We start from the raw sequence: 17,371 nt of genomic DNA on the forward strand, positions 1-17,371 counted from the left end.
CATGCACAAAACAGAAGTTCTTTTATTGGAGAAATTCCGTACTTTTTCCCCCCAACTAAAAATTCTTGAATACAAGGGAATTAATATGGACAGTGTCAACTTTCAGCTATCAAAAGGAACCTCAAGATAGAATGTCTTATAAACTAGTGAAATGGTATTTAATATTTATAGTGGTAGTTACGCCACATTACTCCCCTTCCAGAATTTTTTATTATGTGATAGAATTCGATGAACGAATACCACTAGATGATTTAGGCTGTTTTTTTATACAGTCAAACCCCGTTGACTGTATAAAAAAAACATGGTTTATAGTGAACTCCCGGATATAGTGAACGAAATGTTCGCTCCCGTGCCTTGTTATACACATATAATATTATTTTTTGTGGATATAGTCAACCAAAATAAGAGAGGAAATCGGATATTGTGAACTTTTTTCTATCTTCGACTGATTTTTGTTTCTTCTTTTTTTTTTCTCTTCATTTTGAAATTTCTGCATAAAATACAAATACCGATTTTAAAAACCACCTATTGAGTGGAATGTAGCCCATAAGCATTTTTTCTTGTTTGCGTTTTCTATCGCAGTTTCCCATCCCTAAATTTTTCGTACGCAAGACGAAGATTCAGAAAAATGAAAGTTAACACATTTTTTGTTACTACATATTGCTGAGTCATTTATTTAAATAATGCGTAATAAAAGAGAGAAGTTCGGAAAAAATTAGTTAAAATTGTTTACAGGACGGATATAGTGAACTCCCGGTTGAAGGTTCGCTATAGCGGGGTTTGACCATTTTTGCTCATTTTTTTTTGTTTATTTATATCATTTCGCTTATATTTTTTTTCTTCATTTTTTTTGTTTATTGGCCGGGAGACTTTTATTTACTTCACCGGTTTTTTTTTTTTTTGAGCACTATATTTTTAAACAAATCAACTGTTTAATGTGAACCATCCATCGATGTTGGCGAGTTCATATCACGACCGCGCCGGCCAGGTGGCCGAGTGGTTAGCGTGCCTGACTGCGAAGCCCCAATGGCTGCGGGTTCGAATCCCGCTCTGGACATGTTTCTCTCTCTCTGTGTTGTCATCTGATGTATGAATGTATGGATGTAGTCCACCCTATGAACGGGTATTTGTGGCAGTGTGGCGTGGGTAATGTTGCTTGTATCCGTGACTTTGGTTCACAGGTGCCTACTGGGTAACGATAAAGGAGCAACACTTCCGGCATCTTCTAAGGCGAAGAACGAAAGTTCAGTACCTGCAGTTATTTAAATATATATATATATATATATATATATATATATATATATATATATATATATATATATATATATATATATATATATATATATATATATATATATATATATATATATATATATATATATATATATATATATAATATATATATATATATATATATATATATATATATATATAATATATATATATATATATATATATATATATATATATATATAATATATATATATATATATATATATATATATATATATATATATATATATATCACTTCCGCAAGTCAGCAATGAAGGGATTTTAATTATCGACTATGTCTACCTTCATCTATTAGAGGGTACCTCTTGATGGAATCAAGTTAGCATGTCTTATATACTAGTGATTCGGTATTTAATATTTATAGTGGTAGTTACGCCACACCATCAAAACATTTCGATGGTTTATGTTGGTTTCAGTACAATTCATGATGGTCACCATCATCCAACGTTTTCCCTTATGCGTTCATAGTTTTTGATATGACAACAAACTTCCATCATTCCATGATGGAAAATGCTTCTTTAATGCTATGATGTTAATGGCTACAAGAGAAATTCTATCAAGAGAAGTTTGACTCTCACGGACCAACAATCCATGATGGTTCCAACTATACATTTCCATGATGGGTTAAGAAAGTATATACCATCAAAACAAGTTGCTATTCTTATGTTGGCCCATCAAAAATGAGTCCGAATTCCTACATTGGGGGGATGGTTGTTCATGATCGGTCCAATATTTGATTTCTAAGAAACTAAGATGGAAATTTCTGATGGTTCAATATGAGCAAACCATCAGAACAAGTTGCTATTCTTATCTTGGACTATCGTAAATCTGTCCTAATTCCTACTTTGGAGTGATGGTTACTTATGTTGTTCACCATCAAGAAATATAATGGATCACGATAGAATTATTGATGGTTACCACCAAAATTATGTTGGTCCATCAATGGAAGACCATCAAAAATTTTGACTTGGGTTCCTCCTTTTCGTTAGCACTTTTTTCTTCCGCAAATTTGTTTAATTGTAACTTTCTAAATTGTAATAATGAAACTAATAAACAGTAGGTTTTTCTGTAGCCTTAATAATAAAGGGTAAAGTTTACAAGATTGTAAGTAAAATATTGCAAGTTTTGTTTTTAAAAAATAAATTTTATTTTATCGGCCCCTTAGTGGACTGATCCTAAAGACACAGTTCCCAGTAGAACACCAAAGTCAAGCATCACTGGAGGCGGTCAGTAAGCGGGTGGGTGACCACTTTGATCAGCTATCGTAGGGACCGAGGGTGTGTGGTATCGGTCCTCGTTAAACTGTTCTAACGTAAAAGTGCTGGACTTTGCTCTCAGGTCGTCAGGCTACCAAAGCAGGGGAACCATCCCCTGTGCGGAGGATCACAATTCCGATGGCATTTCTTCGGATCGTCCTCAGGGATCTTTCCCCGACCGTCGCCAATAGTCCATTGTGCAGCTCTAGTGCGACGTTAATAAAGTACTTACTTACTAACCAATGACCCACTTGCCGCTTAGGATAGTTTTTGACAAGTAACGTGACCCCCGGAGCATTATTCACACCAACAAGTTGTCACCAGGATTCTTATTTTAGGACACCTAAACAGAATGGTGTATAAATATTATAACCGAGGCTGGATCCAGCTTTTACAAGCCCCCAACAAAAAATTCATAGCAAGACCCCTAATACATAAAATATAAAAAAATCTTATTTTCATATTTTATAAAATTTCCGAAGAACTTTCATTCAAAATTTCAGCTTATATAACATCGCGTATATGTACGTAATAGAATTTTATGCAATTTGTTTTAAAGAATTAATAATTAAGTAATTTTGTCAAGTACATAGAAGAAGCGTTAACTCTTTTTGGTCGGACTTTTAATACCAAAATTTGTCTGCAGATTTTAAGTGCAATATAGTCAAGTCAGACTTCTATTTAACGAACTTCCATTTTGCTAATTTCTTTAATTTACGATTTTTTTCGAGGAACCAAGAACATTTTGGAAATTTCTTCGTAAAAATAACTTTCAAATCGCGAAGTGAATTTGCTATTTAACGAACTTTTCGTTGAGATTCTATTTCCCAAAATATTACGGAACATTTCAAACTTGTCAACGCATTTTATGGGGGAAATAACCTTGAATTGATTTTTGCAGCTTAACTTTAGAGCGGCAAACTTAACTTTTAGAGAAAGCAGTAAAATTCTTTCCCCTTTTTGTTAGCATTTCATACAGGAATCCATGCAAAAAATCAATTTTCGAGCAAGCATAACAGAAATTTCTAAAGCGTGGAACTAGAATCTTATAGATCAGGGGTTTCCAACTGGAGGCCCAAGCCTTTTTTTTGTGGCCAACGAACTAAAGTATATTAGTTGTCATTTTTTTGCGGTTAATTTTCGTAAAAAACTATATAGTAAAAACTCCACTTTTCTCGTTAATAAACATCGAATTTTTTCATTTCTGTAAAATTTAACATACCAACGGAGCAAAAAAATTTATTTCTCAGGTTTTGCATCCAGGAAAATATTTATTCAAATACAAAAATAATCGTGTATGTTGCTCTTTTTTTTTTGTATTTTGTGAATATAATCTAGCATGAGCGTATCAGAAATTTTCTCGAAGAAATTCTCCGATTTAACCTTTTGAAACCACTCATTTTGGACGAAAATATTGACTCACACATTTGTAAATTTTTAATTTAAAATGTAAATATCTATTCTCTGGTGGTTGCAGCAGACAAACCTCAATTTTCTCATTGAATATTTTGTGTGCTACTATGTAAGTTTTAATACCAACCTTTCTAAAGTTTTATTAACAGTTAGATATCTATTGCACATTAATTGTTTAATACACAGGTGCACATTAAAGTTATTGTAGCTCGAATTTTCATTATTTATTTCATATTTTTAAAAATATTATTAATAACAATAAAATATTTTTTAAAAATTTACTTCTTATTTTAATTTGTAATTCAATACTTTTGTTTTGCACAGCTTGGTAAAAACTGACAGTAATATTTATTATTCAATAGATTTCAGAATGGTGCATGACTCATCAAACTTTATGTTCCTGTATGTTAGAACTTATGTATGTTAGAGTCCTAAATAAAATTTTGACAAAATTGCGGCCCGCCATTTGATTTTTTTTTAATTGTGGCCCCCGGCCTCATGTAAATTGGAAACCCCTGTTATAGATCGTATTATTCGTAACTGATTTGCTAAAGATGGATTATTAGTCAACGCGGAGAATTTGGAAAGTGCGGAGGACGAGGATGACATTCCTTTAGAAGAACTTTAAAGAAAACTGTGGGTACAGCTTAGAGAGAGCCACGAAATGAACGATGATGTACTGATCAATGATTTTCTTTTTGTTGATTCTGAAGCTGCAACCACAGAAATATTAACTGAATTGGATATTTTGGACTGTGTGAAAAATAAGAACAAAACAGCGATAAATTCTGAGGAAGATGAAAACAGAAATGATGAAGAAATCACCAAACCTTCGTATGAAGAAATGTTAAAACCATTTGAAACAATTCAATACAAGATAAAGGTGTATCAATTGCTATTTAATTAACTGCTGATTTTAATTAATTTTAATTTAATTAATTGCTAATTAAAACCCGTTTTGTGTTGTTAAAGTGTTTCAAATGGTGATTTTCTATTTAAAGAATTTTTCGTATAACGAACTTTTTATCAGGATTTAGCGACTTCGTTCAATAGAGATCTGACTTCATTTATTTTTTATTCCGAGTGAAAAAAATAAGTAAAGATTTTCATGCCAAGTTGGCATCATTTGGCAGTCGCGATTACGCTCTACTGCGCTTTCAAATCGCCGCCCAAAGTATAACGTTATAACAAATTGGACACTTCGAAGGTAAGTTCGATTTATTCTTTTATTTCGGGATTTTTTATTTAATTGATTAATTGCTCTATTTTAGGCTATGAAACTTTTAAAAAAATGGCAATTTTTCTAACAGATGTCTATGTTTAAAAACATTTCACGAATACACACAAAACTGAAGATATTTTTTAAATTAACTTACTTGGAATATTCCATGCATTCCAAATGTTCCTATTTTATCAAATAATATTTAAAATGAGGAACTTAAGAAATAACATTTTAAATATTATTCTAATGAAAGGTATTTAAAATGTGTCTTCAATTTTGAAGAAGTGAAATGCATTTATTAATATTTTCATCTTTAGAACTTTAAATTATACTGTTCTGCTCTAACAGTATTTGTTTCTCAATCAATTAGATTTCATGGTAAAAAAAAAAATGAAAAGAAGAATTCACAACATATTGCCATGAAATTGTAGCTTCGTAGTTGAAATTTTAATTTTAAAAAGGGTAAAAATATTTAAATAATGACTGAAATGAAATTACAAAAGTTCTCACTAAATGCAAATTGATATACAATTGTCATAAGTCTTTCCGATAAAAGTTTTTAAAAAGAATTTATAGCAAAAAGCGGTCGAGATATTCCCTGGAATTCTTGACTTCCGTGGAGAGAGTGGAACTGATTCCGGGACTTTTTTAAAAAAAGTTATTTTATAATCAATGTTGAACAGCCGAGCCAATTTTTTGAGCTTGCGACTATTAATGTTGAACTCCACAGCCTTGTAATTTTGAACCCAATCTAGAAGACGAGGGAACTCCTGGGTCAAGTATAGGAAGACATTTGTCTTTGTGGAGGATTTTTCAATGAAACTAACCTGCATTTACGTTACATGGAGAGGAAAACCACGAAAAATCTACCACGGTTAGCCTGACGTATAGCACAATATTATAATAATATTATAACAATGCAATAATATATATGTATATAAATGAAGACATTTAAGAAAATAAGTTTTATTTACTGCTCATAAGCAGCAAGTATATAGAACACATAAAATAATTTAAAATATAGAGAAAACATGGAAAAAATATTAAAGATTAATGAAAAGAGAAGAAGAAATATTATTAAAATATAAATTATTTATTTTATTTTAATAATTTCTCTTTTCTTTAATATTTTATATGCTTTCTCTATATTTTTTAACTTTTTATGTATATATATATATATATATATATATATATATATATATATATAACGTCGTTGCCGAGTGGAAGGATTAAAACAGGTCTTAGGTCGGGAAGGAGGGTACAAAATTTATTTATTAATTATTAGACAAAAGCAGTCATGAGAGTGAGCAAAAGTGTAAAAAGTGCACATGAAAAGTTGCGCTCCTTGGTTATATGTTAGGGAAAATCTTGCAAAGTAAAATCCGTAAAATGTCTTAATTTAGGGAAAGAGGGAAATCTTAGTAGTTGCTATTGGTTTATAAAATAGATCGAGCGTTTCCCACGCAGAGCAAAGGGAAAAATGTCCTGCTCTTAATTAAATTCATACTTGAGCCAAAAATAGATTTAAGAACAGGATGTGGCTTTTAAAAGTGTGAGAAAGTATTTCGATTGGAATAATTAATTAGGATGAAGTTTTATAACAAAGAAACTAACATAAAAAGATTAATTGAAGCTTTTTATGTTACATCCCCCTTCGCCAAAATTGTTTAATTAGAATCTAAAAATTTTGAAAATATCCATTTGCAAAATCTTCCCTATGGTAGAAGTACAAATAAAATAACCAAATTTGTAATGGTAACAATATATAAAAGTAATATAAATTATAAAACATTTACATATGTTCTCATTGTAAAAATTTTAACACAATCAAAAATCTGTAGTAGCATTATCAGCAATTTTAAGATTTTCATTTTCAAAAAATTTTTTGACTTAACAGTTTTTTCAGTTTCAAAAGTATTTTGTTTAAATATCACATTACAGTTATTCTGCAAGAAGTATTCCTCATAATACCAATTTATGTTATCTCTTCAATCATGATAACAAAAATTTATAAACCTTTGTTAAAAATGTGTAATTTAAAATGTATAACACAAAAAACATTTTTACAGGAAAAATTTAATATGAAATTAGATTTGAGTCTTGTTTATCTAGTTTGAAAACAAAATAATATAAAAATGACACAGTGGTTGTTATTCTGAAGATCAAGACTTCAGTATCTTCATTATTTCACTTTATTTATTATTTACCTTTCATTTTTTGTCACTTTAATAGCATAATATTTGAAAAAGTTTTTGCAAAATCACCTGAAGTTAGGAATTTATTAATTTTCTTGGATTTGCACAATTCTGTCAACATGATTTTGACAATGTTACGCACCATTATCATATTTAGTCTCAAGAATATTAGAAAACACAAGATAATTTTCAATTCTGCTATTTAACATTTTTTTTTTATATAAATATTTTTATTTTTTTATTATTTTTTTTTATGTCCAAAATTTGCCTTCTGTAACATTTTTTCTTCTCCTTTTCTCTCTTATTATTCTTTCTACTTTCTTTTATTTTCATTTTCCTTCTACTTTCTTTATATTTCTTTATTTGTACTTTTATTTTCTTTCTTAGTATTTTTATTGCAATTATTAACACGGATTTCAGGAAATATGTAAAGACAAATTGCTTTTATAATCAGAAAAGGTGATCAGTCTTCTCAGATTTTGCATTACAACCTGTTGTACAACAATCACTAATTGAAATCCATAACAAAGCTTTCAAATTTAATATGGTATTAAGGTAAATCAGTTTTTAAAATTTGACTGATCTAGCTATTTTCCTTATTTTTAATCTGAAGTGCAAGTTTGGTTAATTAGCAAATTACCTTTTATTTCATTTTTTATTTATATCTTTCTTTCTTTTTGGACATAATTTTTTTTCCTTTTTTTTTTCAAAAATTTTAGTTCGGATATTTTTTAAAGTAATTTTTGTGTAGAGATCTTAATTGGTTATTTAATTTGTCACAGTTGTGTATTAGGAAATTCAAATATTTTCGTTTCTATTTTAAACGTGTTTTTGAAGTGAATTTTATTACTAATACTTTTCAAGTTTTGTTTGATCATTTTCCTATCTTTATGTTGTTTGTCGATGGAAATGTCTGAGCTAGAACTGAGCTATGAACTATTTACCAACGTTGGACTAACGCATTAATGTTTGGTTACTCTTCAATTCAAATTCTAACAACAAGTATTTTGTTCATTTTTCTAACTATTTGTACGAGTTCTAACATTTCCTAATTTAATTTTTGCCGCACCGTAATTGCATTCATATGTCAATACCAAAAATCAATATCAATAATTATTGTAGTTGAATTTAGAAGAGAATTTTTTTTTTAAATGTTTTAATTGCATTTTTATCTTCACCCTAAGCACTATAATAAAACAAAAATATAAATTCTACTAACCAAAAAGGCATAGAAGCTGTAACACATAAAACAATAAATTTGAAAATAATTTCTCGAAGCATTTCTTATGACAATCAATTCACTGACAATTAAAATTTCAAGAAAAAAATTTCAACTGTAAATACGATTAATGTATAAAAAATAATTTTTCAATTGAAACACCAAGAATGAGAAAAAAAATTTAAAATAATAATCAATAAAAATTCAAGAAATTGTTTTATGAGAATTGTAAAAAAAAATTAACACAAAAGGATACATGAAAATGTTCGAATTAGTCCAAGAAGATATTTTGAAAACCGCAACATCAGAGATGAAAGTGCGTTGAAATTCCATGAACACAATTCCAAAAGCAAAGACGAGAGCTGCTAGGGAAAAAATTCGTTTCTTCGTTAAGATGAATCGTAAATTAACACTGAATGGAGAAATTGAAGCTTATTTTTCTTTGAGTTCTGAGAAGGTGGGAGGGAATGTCGAACATCTAAGGAGACCATCGTAAACCATTCCGGGGTGTGAAAACGATTCATCGACGATAAAATCCAGCTCAGCACTTAAGAGTGGCAAAATCAACGCTTTCTCAAAGGGATAGGGTTTCAATAAAAACATTTTAATTATCAGGAGTTCGATGCAGTTTTTCTTTTTAGTCCAAGGAAGGAAATTGAAGCTCAGCTTTCTAGTAGTCTCAGGAACGTAGACAAAATATGCAGCATAGACATATGGAAAACCGATGATCGTTTAGTTCCACTGGGCGTAGGTATCATTTATAATAAACAAAAAGTTTGAAGAGTTTATTTTTTGTAGAAGATATTGGGTGAATTTTTAATTGCCATTACTTGTAGAAGAATTTGACTGCTTATTTATCAGCTGTTCATTTGAATAAATGATTTGAAGTTATTCCATATTTTTGATGTACCCTCTTCCGAAGTTGATTTATTTAGTTTCAAATGAGATATTTAATATCTTTAATGTACCGTACGTACCCGTACCCTGTTCCAGACCGTTTAATCCTGTCGACTTATAACGTCGTTGCCGAGTGGAAGGATTAAAACAGGTCTTAGGTCGGGAAGGAGGGTACAAAATTTATTTATTAATTATTAGACAAAATCAGTCATGAGAGTGAGCAAAAGTGTAAAAAGTGCACATGAAAAGTTGCGCTCCTTGGTTATATGTTAGGGAAAATCTTGCAAAGTAAAATCCGTAAAATGTCTTAATTTAGGGAAAGAGGGAAATCTTAGTAGTTGTTATTGGTTTATAAAATAGATCGAGCGTTTCCCACACAGAGCAAAGGGAAAAATGTCCTGCTCTTAATTAAATGCATACTTGAGCCAAAAATAGATTTAAGAACAGGATGTGGCTTTTAAAAGTGTGAGAAAGTATTTCGATTGGAATAATTAATTAGGATGAAGTTTTATAACAAAGAAACTAACATAAAAAGATTAATTGAAGCTTTTTATGTTACATATGTATATATATATATATATATATATATATATATATATATATATATATATATATATATATATATATATATATATATATATATATATATATATATATATATATATATATATATATATATAACAAACAAAATAAATAAATACAAGAAAACACGAAGAAAGTTAAGTAAAACAATAGGTTTCATTTATTGCGCATAAGCTACAAGTAAACAGAACTCATTAGATAAGTTCAAAAAGAAGATAAAATAATGACCTGTAAAATTTAGAACTATCACATGTGGATCTAATACTTATCTAACTAAACCTGGCACCATTTTCTCTAACTACTTATATAAAATTATTAACAATATTTCTAAAGAAGGTTTCTCTTGGATTATCACTAATAATCAACCGATTTTAGATTTCATTAAACATAATAAAATTAATTCTATTGCGACTTTTGATTTCCAGGATCTTTTCAATAGCATTCCCCTTTCTAAACTAAAAGATGTCCTTTTGAATTATTACTATGATTTTAAAAATATCCTGTGTTGCGATTTTGATTATTGGGAAATTCTGATTAATTTTTGTCTTTTTAATAATTATCTTTATAATGGAAAGGATATTTTTCTTCAAATTGATGGAATACCGCAAGGAACTAATTATTCATCTCTCTTAGCTAACATATTTTTGCATTATTATGAAAAAAATTATAGAACCTCGGTTAACCGAGCTTCGATTAACCGAGGTTTCTGTTAACCGGGGCAATAACGAAGTCTAAATTTTTTTTTTCTCCTCTCCAAAATGAGCTTGGAAGAAATTATACACATATTAGTTCGTTGTCCGTGTTACAGGCACTTATTCCCCACAAAAGCACTCAACTTCCATGAAATATTACACCCTGAGAAGACAAACATCCATGAATGCTTTGTTAACAGTGGTCAAGTGACTTGTAAGTTTAATCATGTAAATTTTAAAAATACAATATTTTCTTGAGATTTGTGTTATTTTTGAAAATGTGTCCTTCGATATTTAACTGACAAGGGAAACTAGGGAAGTGTGACTCACCAATTTTGAAATAAACTAGTGGAATGTATGCTTTATGAGGAATAATTTTAGGGGGCAACATTCGTTTCGGCCCATAGAAGGTTCTGTGAGAGATAAAAAATAGCTCAATATGTAGGAAAATCGGTATTTTATTACTTCAATGCAGACTATTAGTTATTGTGATTGTCTCATAATCCAATTAATTTATAATTAATTGGATAATTAATTAATTTGCTAATTAATAAATTAATTAACATTCGTTTCGGCCCATAGAAGGTCCTGTGAGAGATAAAAAGTAATTCAAAATATAGAAAAATTGGTGTTTTATTACCTCAATGCAGACTATTAGTTATTGTAATTGTCTCATAATCCAATTAATTTGGAATTAATTTGCTAATTAATAAATTAATCGAAAAATTAATTAATTATTAATTAATTGTTGGTTAATTGTTGATTAATTATTCATTGATTGTTGATTAATTATTAATTAATTAATTGATTTGCAATTACATACTCCAATTAATTTGGAAAGTTTTTCGAAAAAAAAATTTAAAAAATTTGACGTCAATTATATTTTTAAATTAACCTAACAGGTTTTTATGAAAAACTACAGATATATAAAACTTTCGAAATCAATTTTGACAATAAATATGCATTATATAGTACAGTACCACAAAATTAATTGGAGTATGAGACAATTATAATAACTAATAGTTTGCATTGAAGTAATAAAATACCGATTTTTCTATATATTGAATTATTTTTTATCTCTCACAGAACCTTTCTATGGGCCGAAATGAATGTTGCCCCCTAAAATTATTCCTCATAAGGCATACATCCCACTAGTTTATTTCAAAATTGGCGAGTCACACTTCCCTAGTTTCCCTTGTGAGTATAGTTAAAAAAAATTCCATTTTACTTTTTAAAATTTACTACTAGAGTTGATTTCCTTTTTAAATCTTTTTAGCTGTGAAACATAAGTTCATATATGTTTATTTTTATCATTTAAAAAACGTTCTATTGTTTTTTACTTTAAAAGTAGTTAAATTCGCAAGCACGGAAGGTTTTTATACATGGTTTCTATTAACCAAGATTTCCGATATCCGAGGTACTAGCGGTTCCAATTAGCTCGGATAATCGAGGTCTTACTATATTAAATTTGTTTTTAGATATATTGATGACTTAATTATCTTTAATTTTCAAGATTATGCTATTTTATTAAATGATATTTACCCTGAGGAATTAATCTTGCTTCGTAATCATGATGATAATATTAATTTAAAATTTTTGGATTCGGGTATTATAAAAGTTGAAAATATCTGCTTTGTTGATTTATACGATAAAAGAAATGATTTTAATTTTAGTATTAATAAACTAATTACTTGGAGTTCTAATGTTTCTAGGAGCATCTATTTAAATAACACTTTTAATGAAATGAACAGAATTAAAAGAATCTGTAGTAATATTTATTTATCCAAAAAAAAAAAAAAAAAAAAAAAATTCGATAAACTCTTTCAAAATTTTATAAAAAACAATGGATACCCAACTAAAGTAATAAAATTTTATATAAAATCATTGAATTAATCGTATATTTTGGTGGATATATTTACTAAACATTTTCTTTGTTGATTTATATAATTTTCCCATGTGCAAATCCATTTCGGGTAAATCCGTTTGCCAAAATTATTTACTAAATAATTTCTTTGTTATTTTGTATAATGTTTCCATGTGCAAATCCATTTCGGGCAAATCCGTGGTCAAAATTATTTACTAAAAAATTACTTTGCTAAAAAAATTTTCTTTGTTAATTTATATAATTTTCCCATGTGCAAATCCATTTCGGGTAAATCCGTTGCCAAAATTATTTACTAAAAAAATTTTTTTTTGTTAATTTTTATAATTTTTCCATGTGCAAGTCCATTTTGGACAAATCCGTGGGTAAAATTATTTACTAAAAATTTATTTATTACTTTTTATTATCTTTCCATGCGCAAATCCATTTCGGACAAATCCGTGGGTAAGATTATTTACTAAAAATTTCTGTATTAATTTGTCCATGTGCAAATCCATTTCGGGCAAATCCGTGCTAAAATTTTCTACTAAAACTTTTTTTTCTTTGATAATTTATATAATTTTTCCATGTGCAAATCCATTTCGGGCAAAATCCGTGTCTAAAATTATATGCAAAACAGGCAATTTATGTTTCTCTTTTCTATTTTATATTTTTTCTGAAATAAATACTTATTTTCTAATATTATTTATGGTCAACTTTTTAAATTATCCAGTATAATATTACCTTGGTAACTAACAAATCGATGCACAGCATAACAAATCACTTCAGCAATGCAGTAAGAACGGCACTTTAAATTCCTCTAGTTACACTCAATTTGCGCTTCTGTTTTCATATTTTGTAATCTGGCAATCTTGTTGCGAAAATATTTTTAAATCTTTCTTAAAAAGTGTAAGTACAGTTTCATGTAAGTACATCTGATTTCGCTACTCGCTTTATAGTTTTTGTTTTGTTTTATACTGTTTTTTCTTTTTATTTTATTTTATTTTCTGTTTTTACTTGTTATTTTTACTTATTGTGTTCTATTTTATTTGTTGTAATTTTTGTAAAAAAATTTTTTTGAGTGCTCCTCACACTATTGTATTAATATATTTTGGTTTGGCTTTATTGATACAATATCAGAAAGCACTCTTTTTTGAGGATATAATCGTGTGGGCTGATGGAAAGATTATATCTTTCATTTTCTGGTTTGTTTTTTTAAAAATTTTATCCTTTTTTTATTTTTTAAATCAGTTGTTTGTTATTTTTTTCATTAATTATTATTCCCCCCCCCTTCTTTACATATGTCTATAATTTTCCTTTGTTTTATCTTCTTTTTGAACTTATATATATATACACACTGAGTGGCCAAATTATTATGACCACCTCAGAGTTTTATGCAAATGAGTTATTGCGTCACAGCGCTTTGGCTAGAGAGCAAGATAACTATAACACGGGAATGCTGGACAAGTGAGTCATCAGTTATACTGTGTTGCTTGCTCAGATATGGGGAAGAAAAGTGATTTAACTGAATTTCAACGTGGAATGATTGTGGGTGCGAGATGTGTCGGAAAGAGTATCAGCAAAACGGCTGCACTTGAGAAGTGTTCTAGAGCACAGTTGTTAACGTGTACAAAGAATGGACAATCAAGCAAAAAACCGGGTCTCAACGTCAGACTTGTGGTCGTCACAGGATACTGAATGCTCTATCAGAGAGGAGGCTGGCCAGGGTTGTGCAGCGCAACAGGAGAGCAACAGTGCGACAAATTGCAAGTGATCTTAATCAAGGAGCAACTGTGAACGTCTCTGAACGGACTGTTAGAAGCTGAACGGACTGTTGGAAGCAAACGACTGAAGGGGTGGTCATAATAATTTGGCCACTCAGTGTATATATACAATAAAAGTTCAGAATGAAGATAGAACAAAGGAAAATTACAGACATATGAAAAAAAAGGAATAATTTTTTTTTTAAAAATTAAAAAAAAGAGTGCTTTTGTGATATGGATGGGTGGTCTAATGTAAACAATAACAAGCGTCCTTAAACCGGAAGAAATTTAGAAAATTTCCGGTGTATTCCTCCGCTTATGTTATGACTACGAGGCGATGTGTGAACGAGCCTAATATTCTATGCAGTTTTGTTATTGTAATTTGGGTTCAAATGTAAACATAATTGTACCATTCATAAGAGATTTCAGAAATGTATTGATTCTCAGAGGTCGTAAGGCCAAAAGAAATTTTGGAAGGTTTATATCTCATTGTGAATAATTCTTAAGGCGTGCCATGTTTTGCATTTTATCCCTTATTTGGCTACATTTGAATAAAATGTCGCCAAAAATATCTTTAAAAATATCTTTAAAAATATCTTTTTAAGTTAGCCTAATTAGAAAATATTCTAATGATTATAATATTAATATGATAATGCTGAAGTTTAAAGGCTGAAGGAAAGAACTCTGTACAGGTGAAATACTGCAAAAGATATGATGGCACGTTTTTTTCAATCTGCGGCGTAAAAATATATCGGAAGCAGTAACCCGGAAGTCTGGAAAGAGTAATTTTACCACTAGCGCCACCACCCTTAGCTTTACACAATCACCCATCCATTGATACAATATCAGAAAGCACTCTTTTTTTGCGGATATAATCGTATGGGCTGATGAAAAGATTATATCTTTTATTTTCCTGATTTTTAAAATTTTTTTTATCCTTTTTTTCCCCAGTTGTTTGTTATTTTTTTATCATTATTTTCTTTCCCCCCCCTTTTTTTTCCATCTATATTATATAAAACGCTAAAACGTATGTATCAATAAAACCGATGATATTTCTTTTCTCGCGTTGGCAGCAGTTTTCATTTTTAATTGATAGGCTTCGGCGCGCAAGAGCACGTAGTGAGCATCATATGTCTAATCGGGTGAATTCTCACCGAATTATCAAAAAAACTCTCCCAAAATTATCTTCATCGAAGCCGATGCTTTACATCAGGCGTTCAGTACTATTTCATATTGTTTTACAACACATGGTTTTAGCCCTCTGGTGGGAAAAACTTTAAAACAAAACTTACAACAGTTACTTTTCTCAACAACTGAAACGATTATTTTGAAATTATTAGAAATTATTACTAAAATTAATTTGTTAATTCTAATGTTTTATTTTTTAAAAAATTCCCTGTCCCACAAGCTATTTTTTTTTTCATTTTAATTCTATGAAATATAACATAATTTTTTATTCAAACTTTCCGGGTGTTCCGTAATATCGTTTAATATGCTTTTTAAATTTTTTCTAACAAATAAGTGAAATTTTTTTATTGTGGATCTCAAATTAATATTCATGTAAAAAAAATTATCGACCATTAAGAAATTTCGATAGAGAATAAAAAAAATTGCAAAAGCTTAATACTGTATCAAAATTGAATTAATATTCAATAAAATTAACAAACAATTTTTCTTTTATCTCTGAAAGTGTTGGAACACCTGTGATAATTCTCAGTGAGTTTATAGAATTGTTCTTATTACCTACAGCATTTATTATTATTAACTGAATTAACTCATTTTCGTATTTATAACGATGGTAACATGCTACCATCTACTACTTTCCTTACTACTACTGAATATTTACTACTGAAATATCTACTACTTTCCGATTAGCTACAGTTTTCAAATCTGTACCTGAGCTCCATGCTTATTGAGAATTCAAGTCATTTCCTGATTGCAATAAATAGAGTTTATTAGCACTATATCGGTAAATAGGACGTATCACAAATCAATATTTCAGTAACTTAAGTAGCCAAAGTGCTCCAAATTCTATCAGCATTCTATTGACAAAGTCAGTTACGATTGCTTCCGGACCACTCAAAGTTAAGTTTATCGTCATTTTATTTCTAAAGAGAATTTTTTTCGTGAAACAAAATTTCTTCGCTTTATGAGTAGAATCTACAAATTTCAATTGTGTCTAAAATCTAAATTCTGTGTCTGATGACAATTCAAGTTACATTTCCTAAAGATTGTAAAACAAAATTTATCTCCGTTTTACTGACAATCAATATTTTAATGATTTTCAAACATTAACAGGTAACATTTAAAACAAGAAAAAATAAAATATAAATTTTAAGAACTATGTTTTCAGGTGGACAAAAAAGAAAAAAAATTTTTTTCACACCTAAAACGAAAAATATAGGCGCATCACTTGCGATGGAGAGAAAAAGGAATTAAAGTTGGTGATAATCCTATCACCAGCTACCCCCCTCTCCGTCTTTAGAAAGTGATGCAACATCATTTTTTGTTTTAGAAGTGGAAAAATCTAATTATTCCTTTTTTCTCTCGCTAACTTGAAAAACGAAGCGTATATTACATTATAATGCAAAATAAATATTTATTACAATCAATTATTAATTACACTCAATTCAATTATTACAATTACAATCAAAAATATTCTAAAACTAAATTCAGTGGCGCGACAGCCCATAGAGGGCCAAGGACTACTATGCCCATCTCAGTTTTCTTGACCTTCGGCTCTGGGGTGCAGGAGCATATGTTCCGGTCAGGTGGTCAGCCGAACGCGGAACCCCAGTTCCCAAGCATGCTTAGTACTCATTTATCGACCCACTGAAGGGATGAAAGGCTGAGACAACCTTGCCCGGCCCGAGGATCGAATCCAGGACCTGTGGCACGGGAACGCGAAGCGCTACCACTCAGCCACCGGGCTGAGTGTTAGCGTTTCAAAATATTCTATACCTTTAAAATGTATTCAA

At 29.6% G+C, this 17,371-nt stretch overlaps 1 protein-coding gene across 2 annotated transcripts in view; it reads left to right on the top strand.

Annotated features, from left to right (window-relative positions):
* Window positions 1–5,049: 5,049 nt before the first annotated feature.
* LOC107457140 (organic anion transporter 3) overlaps window positions 5,050–17,371 on the top strand; it is a 106,372-nt gene continuing 94,050 nt past the window's right edge. For both annotated transcript variants that reach the window (XR_015435986.1, XM_087169535.1), the window contains exon 1: window positions 5,050–5,169. The gene's annotated coding sequence lies outside the window, so the exon portion shown is untranslated. The remainder of the gene's footprint in view (window positions 5,170–17,371) is intronic.

Source organism: Parasteatoda tepidariorum, chromosome 8 (assembly GCF_982258835.1).
Source record: "Parasteatoda tepidariorum strain Cologne lab strain chromosome 8, Ptep-v5.0, whole genome shotgun sequence".
NCBI lineage: Eukaryota > Metazoa > Arthropoda > Arachnida > Araneae > Theridiidae > Parasteatoda > Parasteatoda tepidariorum.